An 18,198-nucleotide genomic window follows, 5' to 3' on the forward strand; every position below is an offset into this window, starting at 1 on the left:
GCCCCAGGCTTCAGCCCTGGCCTTGGGTACCCTGGAGAGCGGGGACCACTTTATTGGGGGATCCCCACTTCTCCAGGAATCCCTGGCCTGGGCTGACTAGTTAGGGGGGATGAATGCTTCCGCCACAGGACCCCATCAAGTGTGTCCTCTGCTAGTAGAGCCCGGTGTTGGTTCTATAAATATGGGGAGACCCTACTTGTTTTGTTCTTCATACAGTATTTTGTGCTGGTTCATTAAATACGGGGAACGCCTACACAATTTATTTCCCCTTTATTTTTTGAACCATGGCCAGCTTAAAAACTCTAGGGCTGGTGGAGCCCTTGGGGGTGGGGAAACCCCATGCTTTTTTTTTTTTGGGGGGGACGACATTAAAATCCTGTACGCACCCCCCCTTCACCATTATAATTTATTAAATTCCTCATCAATAAAGCCCCCTTTTCCCAGTCAAAATAATACTTATTTTAGCAGAATGCTTCAGCAGACACAGATTAGTCTGCTGAAAAATTGGACTAAATGTGTACCCAGTTTTAGATATGAAATAAAAAACCCAACCAAATATTTTTGTGTTCAGTACAAAATCTTAGTTTTCCCTTTGTTTGAGTACAGAAATGGCAATGATGCTTTTAAACAGTAAAATGCACACACACACACACACACACACACACACACACGCGCGCGCGTTTCTGGTCATAGCCCTTTGTCAAGCATGGTGCTACGGCCAGAAACGTGGAGCGTGCATTCAAGCAAGCGGTAATAGGACATTGACGGCGGCGCAGTACAACAGGATGCGCTACCCCAGCACGGAAGACGGAGGACAGAGGTGACCAGCTGAATCTCTGCATGGAGGCAGGTAGGCAGAGATAGGGAGAGCTTAGCCTTAGACAACGGACCCGCTGTGGCTGCGGCTCAGCCCTAATCACACCCGGCACAATTTTGGAAACCCCGCTACACATTCAGTGCAAGTCCTCACATTTTCATAAAGGAGCTTAAACATTCATAAATTTGTTTAACCCTTTCTTTTTTCAGGTAATGCGTCTACTTTGCATTTATATTTACTTTTACAAGCGCTCGGCACCCTTTTAAAATCAACTAGTTAATGGGAATTGTAGTATAAAGAATGGATTATTCTAATGTATATCCTAATGGGTTTTTAAAGAGAGGCAAAATCTTTTTGGTATTGTAGCAGTCATGTATTACAATATACAGTATGTAACTTCTTACTCTAATAAAAGTTGTATTTTAAAAGGAGTATTATTTTTTTTCTGTTACCAACACTTTAATACCTTGGCAGGGATTTACCAAACTAACTCAGGCAGAAGAAACCCAGTCAAGCTTATCAAAGTCTTTCTGAAAAGCTACAACAAAGGTAGAAGCATGGTTTAGAATAAGAAAATGTATTTGCTGTAATGATGAGGCCCAGAGTAGAGTTGTTTCAGAAAAACAAGAAATTATGTAGGTTTTCTTCCTCTTTCGTAAATGCAGCTCATATTGGATTGAGCAGGCCTGAGGCTCATCACTGTAATAAAGCAGATTTAGACAAACTGTAATGACGCAGGCACGGCAGGTGAAGTAACTGAATTAGCACTTGGCATTGAGATGCTAGATGAAATAGATAAATAAAATTAATTCAAGCAGGTAGTCATAACCTGTTAGAGCTGAATGACACAGCCTTGCACGGCCTCATGCCATTTACTGAATTATTGAAGCAGAGCACACAAAAAACTATGTGGTGAAGTGTCACCAGGGGCGTCACTGGGGTCAGTGACACCTGGTACGCTGTAAAGCGCCCCTTCCCCATAAGAGGGCATGGACAACCCCTGGTTTCATCACTTTTCGGACATGCCTAGCATTCCTGTAGACTCATCTGGATGCAATGCCGGCTCCTAAACTGTGATACGAACCGAGTGCTGCACGTAATATCACACTGCAGCACCCGGATTATGTCACTGAGGAAGAATTGGCATTTTGGTGTCACCCCTCGGAGGGTGACACACAGGTACAGCCCGCAGCCCCCTAGTGATGCCACTGAGTGTCACCGCTGTGCTACTAGTTATATTTAAATACTAGCAGCACAGTTAGTCTGACTCTGGACAGAGCTGTCTGTAAAGAATAAGACATGGGCTCCTGGGGGAATATTTACTAAAGGTCGATTTTGTTTGTGTTTGTTCGATGTTATATCGACATTAAATGGACTTTATTCGATGTTGGGCTTCCAGGGTTACACACATTTACAAGCAGATGATTTTTTATATTCATTTTTAAATGTTAGTATATGCATGTTTCAACCCTGGAAGCCCAACATCACTTAAAATCGATTTAACGTCGATCTAACATCGAACAAAAACAAATAAGATCGATCTGTAGTAAATATACCCCCTTCTGTCAATTTTTAAATTCTATATCATATCTATTTGATTGCAGAATTTCCCCCAGAATTTGGACATAACTTGCACTCCCCAATAAGATACCTCATGGAGAGGGAAACTGTGTGAAGAAATGGAATTAATCTGTAAATATTTTTTGATAACCAATTGCAGTGATATATTAATGCTCGGGTTATCTGAAAGTACTTAGCACTTGCATGAAGTCAGGATAAAGATTCTTGACAACTTATGTTCATCTATTTAGGATTTGTGATGGAAGAAGCTACTGTGGTTTGGAAAGGTTCTATCTATGTGATCCTATTGTGGATTGCCAGTTCAGAGAACAGAAGGACAAGTAGAGCATCAGTTCAGGACTAGCATTTGTGATCCCTTGTTGATAAATGAGAATTAATTCAAACTGAAAACATAAATATAAATTAGTGAAACTGGTCTGACCATCTCAGAAAACATAAGTTTAAAAGCTCCAGTATTGCATAACCTGAAAGGCATAATAGACTATTCATAGGGTGTGTTGAAATTAGAGATGTGCGGCGGACACTTTTCATGTTTTGTGTTTTGGTTCTAATTCCCCGCTCGTGTTTTGGTTTTGGATTGGTTTTGCTAAAACCACCCTTTCGTGTTTTGGTTTTGGATCTGAATGATTTTTGAAAAAAAACATAAAAACGGCTAAAATCACAGAATTTGAGAGTAATTTTGCTCCTACGGTATTATTAACCACAATAACATTCATTTCCACTCATTTCCAGTCTATTCTGAACCCTTCACACCTCACAATATTGTTTTTAGGCCAAAAGGTTGCACTGAGGTGGCTGTATGACTAAGCTAAGTGACACAAGTGTGTGGCACAAACACCTAGCCCTTCTAGGAGTGGCACTGCAGTGGCAGACAGGATGGCAGATATAAAAAAAAGGCCCCAAACAGCACATCATGCAAAGATGTAAAAGAGGTGCAATGAGGTAGCTGTATGACTAAGCTAAGCAACACAAACAATTGGCCCATCTAGGATTGGCACTGCAGTGTCAGACAGGATGGCACTTTAAAAAACTAGTCCCCAAACAGCACATGATGCAAAGAAGAAAAAGAAGTGCACCGAGGTTGCTGTATGACTAAGCTAAGCGACACAACCACCTGGCCCATCTAGTATTGACATGCAGTGGCTGAATGTCAAAAGTGGCCTGCAATTTTTCAGTCCACTGACAGCATCTCCTGCACGCCCCTGTCATTTTAAAAAAAATCTGCAATTGTTGGACTTATACGGCAGTACCCCTGGTCTTATACGGCAGTGTCAGACAGGATGGCATTTTTAAAAAAATACTACCCAAACAGCACGTCATGCCAAGAAGTAAGAGAGTGCAATGAGGTAGCTGTATAACTAAGCTAAGCAACACAAGTGTGCGGCACAAACACCTGGCCCATCTAGGGTTGGCACTGCAGTCCCACTGGATACCGGACGCACGTCTAACACCAGCATAGTTATTATGGCCTCAGTAATCCGCTTTGCAACAGGGTATATATATATATATATATATATATATATAGCAGTACCACTGGACATATATGGCAGGATCACTGGAATTATACGGCAGGATCACTGCTGCATTACCGCTGGACATATACGGCAGTATCAATGGACATGAACGGCAGTATCACTGGACATTTATGGCAGTATCACTGGACTGGATTTATACGCCAGTACCACTGGAATTATATGGCAGGATCACTGGAATTATACGGCAGGATCACTGGAATTATATGGCAGGATCACTGGAATTATACGGCAGGATTACTACTGCAGTACCGCTGGACATATACGGCAGTTTCAATGGACATATACGGCAGTATCACTGGACATTTATGGCAGTATCACTGGACTGGATTTATACGCCAGTACCACTGGAATGATATGGCAGGATCACTGGAATTATACGGCAGGATCACCACTGCAGTACCGCTGGACATATACGGCAGTATCAATGGACATATATGGCAGTATCACTGGACATTTATGGCAGTATCACTGGACTGGATTTATACGCCGGTACCACTGTAATTATATGGCAGGATCACTGTAATTATACGGCAGGATCGGTGGATTTATACGGCAGTACCGCTCGACATATATGGCAGTATCAATGGACATATACGGCACCACTGGACATATACGGCAGCACAGGGACACCACCACTGGACTGATGCATGAACACAGCACCACTGCAATGGACTGGACTTATACAGCAGCACTGGACATATGGCAGCAGAAGACACCACCACTGTGACTGGACTGATGCAGCACAATACACCACCATTGAACCGATGCAGCACAACACAGCACCACTGGACTTGACTTGTACAGCAGCACTGGACATATGGCAGCAGAGGACACCACCACTGTGACTGAACTGATGCAGCACAAGACACCACCACTGGACTGATGCAGCACAACACAGCACCACTGGATTGGACTTATACAGCAGCACTGGACATATGGCAGCAGAGGACACAACCACTGTGACTGGACTGATGCAGCACAAGACACTAACACTGAACTGATGAAGGACACTGAGGACGGAGACATGTCCTCTCTCTACACTCTCCAATGCTGGAGTGAAAATGCAGCGACGCGCCGCTCCTTATATAGAATCCAAACCCCGCGAGAATCCTATTACGTTTTTCCTCATTCTGGTTTCCGAGTCAGGAGGAAAAACCCGAGCTGGGCTTGGATCCGGGCTCGGGTAGTGAAGTTCGGATCTCTGAGAACCGAACCCGCTCATCTCTAGTTGAAATTGACCTTTTACAGCTTCTTAAATAGTAGTTTCCTTACAAATCCAGTTTAGAAAATATTAAGACTTATAGCAGTGAAAAGAGTGGAGAAGTGAGCCTGTGGAGAAGTTGCCAATGGCAACTAATCAGCACTGAAGTAATATTTTTAATTTGCATAATATAAAATTATACAGAGCAGCTGATTGGCTGCTATGGAAAACTTCTCCACTGGCTCACTTCTCCACTCTTATTGCTGTTTCATACATCTCCCCTGTAGTACAGTACAGTATATGATTGAAGAATTTTGAGTTGAATGGTAGATGTACAGTATTATTTAATGGTTATGTACTGTAATTTTTCTTAGTATCTATACTTGATATATTTTTCTCAAACAAAAAAAACCCAGAAGAAGCAGATTTGCAGATGAACCTTTCTCTATTTTCATTGATGTATTCAGACTCAGGCCGCCATTTATCAAGCCTGGAGAGTGATAAATAGCACAGTGATAAAGTACCACCCAATTAACTCCTAACTCCCATGTCATAGGCTGTGTTTGAAGAATGATAGTTGATCTAGTTGGCTGGTACTTTATCACCGTGCAATTTATCACTCTCCAAGGCTTGATACATCTGGGCCATAGTCTTGGTTTCCAGTATCCACCTAACCTCTGCTATGCCTAGTACCTCACACTAAACCAATGGCATAATCACATGAATAATGTGGTGATGGAATTTCAGCTTTGTCTACAGAAGTCTTCAGTAACTTTAAAATATGCGAAGGCAGAACAGTTTAATGTAAATAGGTTAACTAGGAATCAAATGTTTCTTAATGGCAGTGATATAATGACATTTTTCAAGATGGACAATGGGAATCTGGAATTTTTACAGCTGCTGAAGTACCCAGGAAAGTAACAAAAATCACATCAAAGATAGACTAAAGATCTGGCAGACCATCACAGGTTCATAGTCTAAAAATATGAGCTGAAGGTCAGGGATGGTCAGGTGCAGAAGACCAGCCAAGCAAAAGGAGCAATAAAACCTATTGCTTAGACCAGAGGTTCCCAAACGCGGTCCTCAAGGCACCCCAACGGTCCAGGTTTTAAATGTATCCATGCTTGGCCACAGGTGACTTAATTAGCACCTCATTCAATTTGATTTAACCATCTGTGCTGAGCCATGGATATACCTAAATCCTGGACTGTTGGGGTGCCTTGAGGACCGCGTTTGGGAACCTCTGGCTTAGACACAAGAGTGTGCCATGAATGTACTTTTAAAAATGTGCACGTGGCCACAGGTTCAATAATGCTTGTTACAAAATAACCCAAAGGTTCCTATATATTATGATGTTTTGATAAGATACATTTTCTATAGCCACTTATTCCAGTGACATAGTACTCTTATCATTCCACCAACCGATCTTGGTTTCATTTGCACATGCATGAGCCACCTTGCTGACACTGGAACTGAAAGACCTGGCTTACAAAATATGAAACATAACTTAATAAAAATTGAGTGTTCTGCTTTGGAGAAAATGACTTAAAAAAGGATTTCTACAAGTGTTCTCCCCTGATATCAGCATCATGAAATGGTGATAGAGATAGGACTCTAATGGTATATGTGCTACTGCAATGCTTATTAGATAGGCTTTACCGAGGGTAGGTGGCAAAGGCTAACGCCAGTGATACCTGGCAATGGTCTTCACCGACAGGAAGAGATTGATAGAGAGAAGAGACATCCATTTCCATCTGCAGATAGGGCCCTGTTACTCTAATAAATAGATCCCTTTCACTGAATATTTTATTGAATAGAAATAAGGGATATTGTGCCATTCATCTGTTTGACTTAATGGTCAAATCAATTACTAACCCTGAAAAATATCACCTATTACAACCCATTTGCTCTGCAATGTGACTGCTGCAGTGATTATTAACGTTTCAATTACTATTCCACAGCTTTATTTCCCTTTTCAGCATGAGCATTTAAATACGTGAAAGGAAAAAAGGCAAATAAATGATGTCATGCAGATTTCTTAAGAAAATACTTTAAAAAAAGAAAATACTACTTACATATAGCTTGAGAGCTACAAAATAGCACTGCAAGCGAATGCAGAGAGCACCGTTATTTTGCTTAATCATAGCAGGTGCTGTAATTTCCATTCAATATAATTATACTATTCATTCAAAATAATGGAGAGTGTATTGCCTGAATCTGCTTTTTCCTTGCTTCCAATGAAGTTTCTTTCAAGAGGCCAGACAATGTGTAATATGCCCTGAATTTATGAACTGACAGTTACAGTATATTTAGCAAATAAAATCCATTTGTTTTATTATCAATGAGAGCTGCTTATATAACCCAAACAGAGTTTAGCATACTCAAAAGTCAGAGCATATAGTAAAATTTATTTCTATAGTGCTAACATTGGCATATATTTAATGAAAATAAGTCCCAAAGAGCAACCAGATAATCTGCAGGAATATCACAGCAATACATGTGTTGAGTATCATCAGGGCTAGCAACAGGAATCTTGTGGCCCGGAAGAAAGATATCTCTGGAGCCCCTACAAACTGTCATGACCCCCACCCACCTTTTGAAGCAGGTGGTGGTATTAAAATAATAGTGTATATATATATATATATATATATACATATAGCGAAAGCGATGAAGCAATCAGCGGCACTCAGGGTCTTAGGTGATAATCAAGTGTATTAAAAAAAATCACAGCATGAATCCCAACGTTTCGGGAGTCACACGGGTCCCTTTGTCAAGGTGAATAACTTGTTATTCACCTTGACAAAGGGACCTGTGTGTCCCGAAACGTTGGGATTCATACTGTGATTTTTTTAATACACTTGATTATCACCTAAGACCCTGAGTGCCGCTGATTGCTTCATCGCTTTCGCTTTACCTATTGACACCAGAGGGCACCAGGGCACACAGTTTTTCCTATAGTGGGAGTGCCGGTCCATGCCAGAAATATACATACATATATATATATATATATATATTTATATATCTATACACACACACACACACACACACACACACACACACACACACAATCTCTGGGGCCCCTACAAACCGTCATGACCCCCACCCACCTTTTGAAGCAGGTGGTGGTATTAAAATAATAGTGTGTATGTATATATATATATATATAAGTCCAGAAATGAAGCGCACACACTTAAATGAAATCCAGGGGTGCCGTGTCAATTCCTAATAATACAATCGTTCCTAATGTTTACCCAGCAGGGTCATACATAAGGAGACCAGCACACCACCAAGTAGCAACTTGGTGGTGTGCTGGTCTCCTTATGTATGACCCTGCTGGGTAAACATTAGGAACGATTATATATATATATATATATATATAAAACCACTACTTGTGTGCGCGCTGTTGACTTCTGCAGAGAACGGTAGCGCACCTGCCACTGCTGCAGCCATCAAAACAGAGTCCTGGGAGCCCGTCTCACCGCGGCGCTGGCATTGGTCCAAGTGACAGAAGGGAGGGGGCGTTGCAGTTGTCCCTCTCACTCTCTCTCTTCTGCTCTGCTGCCCATGCGGGAGGCTGGGAGGCTAGGAGGAGGTTCGGCGTTGGATTGCGGAAGTCTGTGTCCGGAGTCCCACTGGAGCCAGCGACAGCTTCCAAGCCAGCAGCCAGCATAGGGAGGTATGTTATTAAACATTAAAAAATTAGAGATGAGCGGGTTCGGTTTGCCGAGAACCGAACACCCCCCCCCCCGAACTCCACGTGGTTTACACGAGTCCGAGGCAGGCTCGGTTCTTCCCGCCTGACTCGGAAAACCCGAATGAGGCAAAACGTCATCATCCCGCTGTCGGATTCTCGCGAGATTCGGATTCCATATAAAGAGCCGCGTGTCGCCGCCATTTTCACTCTTGCATTGTAGAGAGAGCGGAGAGGACGCGGCTACATTCTCTCAGTGGAAAGCTCAATATCAGTGCTCAGAATGAGTGCTTACTTATTGCTGCTCAGTAATACTAGCAGTGTGTCTCTCCTGCTCAGTGTCAGTTCTAGTATCCTCATCAGTGCTCAGTATCACTGCTCATTGTCTTGTGCTGCATTGTGGTGACCAGTATACTACAATACATTACTAATAGTCCAGTGCTGCATCTTGCTGCTCTGTGTCAGTTCTAGTATCCTCATCAGTGCTCAGTATCACTGCTCATTGTCTTGTGCTGCATTGTGGTGACCAGTATACTACAGTACATTACTAATAGTCCAGTGCTGCATCTTGCTGCTCTGTGTCAGTTCTAGTATCCTCATCAGTGCTCAGTATCACTGCTCATTGTCTTGTGCTGCATTGTGGTGACCAGTATACTACAGTACATTACTAATAGTCCAGTGCTGCATCTTGCTGCTCTGTGTCAGTTCTAGTATCCTCATCAGTGCTCAGTATCACTGCTTATTGTCTTGTACTGCATTGTGGTGACCAGTATACTACAGTACATTACTAATAGTCCAGTGCTGCATATTGCTGCTCTGTGTCAGTTCTAGTATCCTCATCAGTGCTCAGTATCACTGCTCATTGTCTTGTGCTGCATTGTGGTGACCAGTAAACTACAGTACATTACTAAAAGTCCAGTGTCTTGTGCTGCATCTTGCTGCTGTAGGGTGCTGTGGTATTGTCCTGTCACTGTGCATAGGTCATCATCATCCCAATCACAGTGGTTTCTGGTATCTATCTAGTGGTATCTAATTCCAGACATTACTGCCGTCTAATTCCAGATATATTACTGGCATATAATTCCACACATTAAAAAATGGAGAACAAAAATTTGGAGGGTAAAATAGGGAAAGATCAAGATCCACTTCCACCTAGTGCTGAAGACGATGAAATGCCATCAATGTTGTCTGCCAAGGCTGATGCCCAATGTCATAGGTGAGAGCATGTAAAATCCAAAACACAAAAGATCAGTAAAATGCCTCAAAAATCAAAATTAAAAGCGTCTGAGGAGATGCGTAAACTTGCCAATATGCCATTTACGACACGTAGTGGCAAGGAACGACTGAGGCCCTGGCCTATGTTCATGGCTAGTGGTTCAGCTTCACATGAGGATGGAAGCACTCACATTCCCGCTAGAAAAATGAAAAGAGTTAAGCTGGCAAAAGCACAGCAAAGAACTGTGCGTTCTTCTAAATCACAAATCTCCAAGGAGGGTCCAATTGTGTCGGTTGCAATGCCTGACCTTCCCAATACTGGACGGGAAGAGGTGGCTCCTTCCACCATTTGCACGCCACCTGCAAGTGCTGGAAGGAGCACCCACAGTCCAGTTCCTGATATTCAAATTGAAGATGTCACTGTTGAAGTACAGCAGGATGAGGATATGGGTGTTGCTGGCGCAGAGGAGGAAATTAACAAGGAGGATTCTGATGGTGAGGTGGTTTGTTTAAGTCAGGCACCGGGGAGACACCTGTTGTCCATGGGATGAATAATGCCATTGACATGCCTGGTCAAAATACAAAAAAAATCACCTATTCGGTATGGAATTATTTTAACAGAAATGCGGACAACTGGTGTCAAGCCATGTGTTGCCTTTGTCAAGCTGTAATAAGTAGGGGTAAGGACGTTAACCACCTAGGAACATCCTCCATTATACGTCACCTGGAGCACATTCATCAGAAGTCATTGAAAGGTTCAAAACCTTTGGATGACAGCGGAAGCAGTCCACTAACAACTAAGTCCCTTCTTCCTCTTGTACCCAAACTCCTGCAAACCACACCACCAACTCCCTCAATCTCAATTTCCTCCTTAGACAGGAACGTCAATAGTCCTGCAGGCCATGTCACTGGCAAGTCTGATGAGTCCTCTTCTAACTGGGATTCCTCAAATGGATCCTTGAGTGGAACGCCTACTGCTGCTGTTGCTGCTGGCGCTGCTGTTGTTGCTGCTGGGAGTTGATCGTCATCCCAGAGGGGAAGTCGGAAGACCACTTGTACTACTTCCAGTAAGCAAATGACTGTCCAACAGTCCTTTGCGAGGAAGATGAAATATCACAGTAGTCATCCTGTTGCAAAGCAGGTAACTCAGTCCTTGACAACTATGTTGGTGTTAGACGTGCGTCCGGTATCCGCCGTTAGTTCAAGAATTGCTTGAGGTAGTGTGTTCCCGGTACCAAATACCATCTAGGTTCCACTCCTCTAGGCAGACGATACCGAGAATGTACACAGACGTCAGAAAAAGAGTCACCAGTGTCCTAAAAAATGCAGTTGTACCCACTGTCCACTTAACCACGGACATGTGGACAAATGGAGCAGGGCAGACTAAAGACTATATGACAGTGACAGCCCACTGGGTAGATGTATTGCCTCCCGAAGCAACAACAGCAGCAGCGGCACCAGTAGCAGCATATAGGCAAAGGAGGGGGAATGCACCTGACTCAAGCGCAGTGAAGAATGATTTCAACGTTGTGCAAGTTTCTTTAACCCTTTGAACTTGCCACACGTGAAGTCAGTTCAGACACTGCCAGCCTGAGTCAGGTCATTCCCCTCATCAGGCTTTTGCAGAAGAAGCTGGAGACATTGAAGGAGGAGCTAAAACAGAGCGATTCCGCTAGGCATGTGGGACTTGTGGATGGAGCCCTTCATTCGCTTAACCAGGATTCATGGGTGGTCAATCTGTTGAAATCAGAGCACTACATTTTGGCCACCGTGCTCGATCCTAGGTTTAAAGCATATATTATATCTCTCTTTCCGGCAGACACAAGTCTGCAGATGTTCAAAGACCTGCTGGTGAGACACTTGTCAAGTTAAGCGGAGCGTGACCCGCCAACAGCTCCTCCTTCATTTTCTACCGCCACTGGAGCTGCCAGGAAAAGGATAAAATTTCCAAAACCACCCGCTGACTGTGATGCAGGGCAGTCAGGAGTAAAAACTGACATCGGGTCCGGACTGAAGGACCTGCCAATGATTACTGACATGTCGTCTACTGTCACTGCATATGATTCTGTCACCATTGAAAGAATGGTATAGGATTATATGAGTGACAGCATCCAAGTAGGCAGGAAAAAGACGCAATTTGGAGGCCGTTGCACAAACTGGCTTTATTTTACCTAAGTTGCCCCCCCCTCCAGTGTGTACTCCGAAAGAGTGTTTAGTGCAGCCGGTAACCTTGTCAGCGATCGGTGTAGGAGGTTACTTCCAGAAAATGTGGAGATGATGTTCATCAAAATGAATTATAATAAATTCCTCCATGGAGACATTTACCAGCAATTGCCTCCAGAAAGTACACAGGGACCTGTGATAGTGGATTCCAGTGGGGATGAATTAATACTCTGTGAGGAGGGGGATGTACACAGTGAAAGGGGTGAGGGATCGGAGGATGAGGAAGAGGTGGACATCTTGACTCTGTAGAGCCAGTTTGTGCAAGGAGAGATTGATTGCTTTTTTTTGGTGGGGGCCCAAACCAACCAGTCATTTCAGCCACAGTCATGTGGCCGACCCTGTCGCTGAAATGATGGGTTTGTTAAAGAATGCATGTCCTGTTTATACAACATAAGGGTGGGTGGGAGGGCCCAAGGACAATTCCATCTTGCACCTCTTTTTTCTTAAATTTTTCTTTGCATCACGTGATGTTTGGGGCCAATTTTTTTAAGTGCCATCCTGTCTGACACTGCAGTGCCACTTCTAGTTGGGCCAGGTGTTTGTGCCGGCCACTTGGGTCACTTAGCTTAGTCATCCAGCTACCTCAGTGCAAATTTTAGGACTAAAAATAATATTGTGAGGTGTTCAGAATAGACTGGAAATGAGTGTAAATTATGGTTATTAAGGTTAATAATACTATGGGATCAAAATTACCCCCAAATTCTATGATTTAAGCTATTTTTGAGTTTTTTTTTAAAAAAAAAACACCCGAATCCAAAACACACCAGAATCCGACAAAAAAATTTCAGGGAGGTTTTGCCAAAACGCGTCCGAATCCAAAACACAGCCGCGGAACCAAATCCAAAACCAAAACACAAAACCCGAAAAATGTCCGGTGCACATATCTAATATATATATATATAGAGAGAGAGAGAGAGAGAGCGAAAGAAGGAAGGAAGGAAGGGAACAAGCGCCTATGGTGTAGTAATTTCAGGAAGGGGTGCTAAGATTTTTCACACACAGAAAACTGCGTACCAGATAGTAGCTTGTAACCAAAGCACATCAATTTATTGTCTTGAATTCCTCAGGTAGTACTGGAATCCAGGGCCGTCTTTTCGTATGGGCTCAATGGGCTCTTTCCCAAGGGCCCCAGGAGTTAAAGGGCCCTAGGCTGATAGCTGAGGGTCCCCTCTTTCCAGGGGTACCCTATTTTTGATAATCGGCCCTGGGGAACCGGAGATATCTGACTTGAAAGCAGTGGTCCCCATCCAATCCTGTTAATTGCTTTTCCCTACCAGATATCTCGGGTTCTGTCTGAGGATATAATCCAAAAGCTGAGACTCTTCCCTTTTGGTAGACATTGGCAGCTTGTCTCTACTATGCCCAGAACCAGAGATATCAGTCTTCAAGCAGCTGGTCCCTGTTCCAGCTCCACATCCCTAATATGCAGTTTTATATTTTTGTTGGTGAATTGCTCTGGCTCCTGAACTCTGATCCCCAAGTCCCCAGTACCTCCTGAAAGGTGTCCAGAGAACCTCCAGAAAGGTGGGACTCTCTTCAGGAACTTGAGATATCTGCAGTCAAGCAAGCTGCCCTCCCACCGGAAAATGATAAATATTAAGCCCACTCCACTATCCACTCCTTCCCTACTTATTAAACACCCCCTACCACCCTGGAATTCATGTACCAGGGCCCCTTCATTCAGCACAATGCCCCCTTCTACTGTTTAGCCCCATCTGTGCAGTACAGGAGTAAGTAGCAGAAATTACTGCTCCAGGTCCTGCATGCTGAGTGGAAGATACAGCACCCCCTACCGCCCGTGGGACATCAAAGCTGCCACTGATAGCAACCCCCACCCCTACTGCTGGAGGATGGGTAGGGGGCCCAGTGCATTGCTGTGCCCAGGGGCCTACACTGCTGTTAAGACGGCCCTGCTGGAATCATTGTGTAACCTGCCACCGCAATATTCCCACCATGCCAGCAGCATCTGGTGTAGTTCAAGCAGCGATGTCCCCGTACGGCAGCCACCACAATGAAACAGGGTCGCTGTTAAAGTCAGGACACAGCAGGCCTGGTGGGAATATCGCGGTGACAGGTTATACAACGATTCCAGTACTACCTGAGGAATACAAGACAGTAAATTGATGTGCTTTGGTTACAAGCTATTATCTGGTACGCAGTTTAATGTGGGTGAAAAATCTTAGCACCCCTTCCTGAAATTACTACACCATAGGCGCTTGTTCCCTTCCTTCTTTTTCTACAGATTTTCGGGCCATATACCTGATTGCCTCATGTGGAACTGAGCAGCCGCCCAAATAAAGTGGAGTGTGTACTGAAACCTGAATATCGGACAGTGGTCTGTGGACCTAACTTTATAAAAAAAGGATCAGCTACAGAGAAGCGCACTGATCTAAAATTCTTCTTGATATATATATATATTCACTGCTCAAAAAAATAAAGGGAACACTAAAACAACACATCCTAGATCTGAATGAATGAAATATTCTTATTAAATACTTTGTTCTTTACATAGTTGAATGTGCTGACAACAAAATCACACAAAAATTATCAATGGAAATCAAATTTATTAACCCATGGAGGTCTGGATTTGGAGTCACACTCAAAATTAAAGTGGAAAAACACACTACAGGCTGATCCAACTTTGATGTAATGTCCTTAAAACAAGTCAAAATGAGGCTCAGTAGTGTGTGTGGCCTCCACGTGCCTGTATGACCTCCCTACAATGCTCCTGATGAGGTGGCGGATGGTCTCCTGAGGGATCTCCTCCCAGACCTGGACTAAAGCATCCGCCAACTTCTGGACAGTCTGTGGTGCAACGTGGCGTTGGTGGATGGAGCGAGACATGATGTCCCAGATGTGCTCAATTGGATTCAGGTCTGGGGAACGGATGGGCCAGTCCATAGCATCAATGCCTTCATCTTGCAGGAACTGCTGACACACTCCAGCCACATGAGGTCTAGCATTGTCTTGCATTAGGAGGAACCCAGGGCCAACCGCACCAGCATATGGTCTCACAAGGGGTCTGAGGATCTCATCTCGGTACCTAATGGCAGTCAGGCTACCTCTGGCGAGCACATGGAGGGCTGTGCGGCCCCCCAAAGAAATGCCACCCCACACCATTACTGACCCACTGCCAAACCGGTCATGCTGGAGGATGTTGCAGGCAGCAGAACGTTCTCCTTGGCGTCTCCAGACTCTGTCACGTCTGTCACATGTGCTCAGTGAGAACCTGCTTTCATCTGTGAAGAGCACAGGGCGCCAGTGGCGAATTTGCCAATCTTGGTGTTCTCTGGCAAATTCCAAACGTCCTGCACGGTGTCGGGCTGTAAGCACAACCCCCACCTGTGAATGTCGGGCACTCATACCACCCTCATGGAGTCTGTTTCTGATCGTTTGAGTAGACACATGCACATTTGTGGCTTGCTGGAGGTCATTTTGCAGGGCTCTGGCAGTGCTCCTCCTGTTCCTCCTTGCACAAAGGCGGAGGTAGCGGTCCTGCTGCTGGGTTGTAGCCCTCCTATGGCCTCCTCCACGTCTCCTGATGTTCTGGCCTGTCTACATGCTCTGAACACTACGTTGACAGACACAGCAAACCTTCTTGCCACAGCTCGCATTGATTGCCATCCTGGATGAGCTGCACTACCTGGGCCACTTGTGTGGATTGTAGACTCCGTCTCATGCTACTACTAGAGTGAAAGCACCGCCAGCTTTCAAAAGTGACCAAAACATCAGCCAGAAAGCATAGGAGCTGAGAAGTTGTCTGTGGTCACCACCTGCAGAACAACTCCTTTATTGGGGGTGTCTTGCTAATTGCCTATAATTGCCACCTGTTGTCTATTCCATTTGCACAACAGCATGTGAAATTGATTGTCAATCAGTGCTGCTTCCTAAGTGGACAGTTTGATTTCACAGAAGTGTGATTGACTTGGAGTTACATTATGTTGTTTAAGTTTTCCCTTTATTTTTTTGAGCAGTGCATATATATATATATATATTTATATATATATATATATGTGTGTGTGTGTGTGTGTGTGTGTATATATATATATGTGTGTGTGTGTGTGTGTCTGTCTGTCTGTCTTGTATGTCCAGTGTGCACCTTTTCTTGGCCTGGCGGTCCAAGATAAATCAATACTGTTTTTTATTTTATTTTATTATTTATTAGATGCCACAAATGCTGTCTGCAGTATATGGAAGTAACCAATGTTGTGTGTGGGGGAAGAGGGGGCACCACCTTCCAGATCACCTCCGGGCGCATGATATGAACTTACGCCTCTGGCACAAGGTGAGGCATCCACTGTGTTCCTTGCCTACCTGAGATTGCCTCTTTACAACCCAGTCATGCCCAACATCTGCAATAAGTAGTTTGACTGAGTTGTGTATGTCTCTGCCACAACCAGACGTATACATTTGACTCCAGAGCATGAGAAGTACAAAAATATGCAAAATACAAATTGGCATGCATTTAACTCTGCATCAATACCAATAAGCCTTCTGGACTTTTGAAGAATTAAACCTGGTATCTTACTGAAATAGGATATTTGTTCCCAATCCAATTTTAAGCACACTTTAAAAATATCTTTGTCTCGCCTTTCATACTTATAAGGGGTTGGAGTCCAACCTGCAGATGGAGAACGGGGTATGGTGTTAGGTTGAGTTTACCTTAGAGGTCTGACATAAAACAGTCTTTCTTGGGCATCATGTTTTGAATGCGCAACAGAAATGGCCATTTTAAGAGAAAAATTCTAAATAAACATAATAAAAGCTACAGAGATGTACAATACTATCTGCTTAGTTTTTTGGTCACATTTTTTCAATAGTGCCCTTATAAAGTAGTATGCAAAAATATTTGAACCATTGGTCAAAGTAAAAAGAGTAATCTTTTCACAAGCACTAAATTGGTCAAACTGAAATATATTTATGCACATTTTAATGCACAATTACAATTCATTTGCTGAATTTAACATTGAAAAACTAGAACAGTGAATGTAGCATATGCAATAGTTTGGGCACCGTTCCAGCTGATTCATTAATTCTCTTATATAAGGATTCAAAAGTTGATTGACTCATTAGATTAAAAAATGGTGGCAGGTGCCTCCACTCAAATACCATGGACTCCTCTACGCAGCTGTCTGAGGACTTGAAAATAAAGACTATTTATCGTTAGAAAGCAGAGAAGGCTATAAAAAGACGTACAAGTGTTTCCAGCTTGGAAATTTTACTGTCAAAAACAACATTAAGAAATAGAAGTTAATGGGAACTGCTGAAGTGAAGGCATGGTCCAGGAAACTCAGAACAAATAGAACAAAGAAAAGGACTTGCAGAAAGGTTTAGATGATAGCAGTGTTAAGGTCTATGGGTACATACCTCAAAAACTACGTCATTATAAAAGTCATTATAAAAGTCAACAACTAAGAATATTTGTTTTTGGACACAACTAAAAACATATTTTAATAGAAGGTGGAAGTGATAAAGGAGAAACAAATGTTTATCTAAAACCTGTTCTCCTTTCATATTGTTTCACCCCATTACTTTGTGGATGTACCTTCATTATTTAGCACTGGCATGATCCAGAGCTGATGGCTTGCATCCATGGGTGACACTCATTCACAGTTCCACTTGCAGCTGAATGTGCATAACTGGGTGACAAGAGGGTGGTAGCATGTAGGATAAAATATAGTAAAGCTGAATCTATTCCTATGTACCGTATATATGTGTATGTGTGTGTTGGTATTTTATCTCAGTCTACTTTATCTCTCTCCAAGACTTATTAAATAGATCCCTCAGATGGTCAGACTGTGATTACCTTAATATGTCAGGTTCATTTACTAGTGTAAATATAGTGCACTAAGATAAACAGATAGACAGATAGATAGATAGATCGATCTATAGATAGATAGATAGATAGATAGATAGATAGATAGATAGATAGATA

The 18,198-nt window shown here is 43.2% G+C and overlaps 1 protein-coding gene across 10 annotated transcripts in view; it reads left to right on the forward strand.

Annotated features, from left to right (window-relative positions):
• Positions 1-18,198, forward strand: part of KCNC2 (potassium voltage-gated channel subfamily C member 2) — a 417,946-nt gene that overhangs the window by 321,276 nt on the left and 78,472 nt on the right. The window lies entirely within an intron of this gene.

The sequence above is a fragment of the Pseudophryne corroboree genome, chromosome 6 (genome assembly GCF_028390025.1).
Source record: "Pseudophryne corroboree isolate aPseCor3 chromosome 6, aPseCor3.hap2, whole genome shotgun sequence".
Classification (NCBI taxonomy): Eukaryota; Metazoa; Chordata; class Amphibia; order Anura; family Myobatrachidae; genus Pseudophryne; species Pseudophryne corroboree.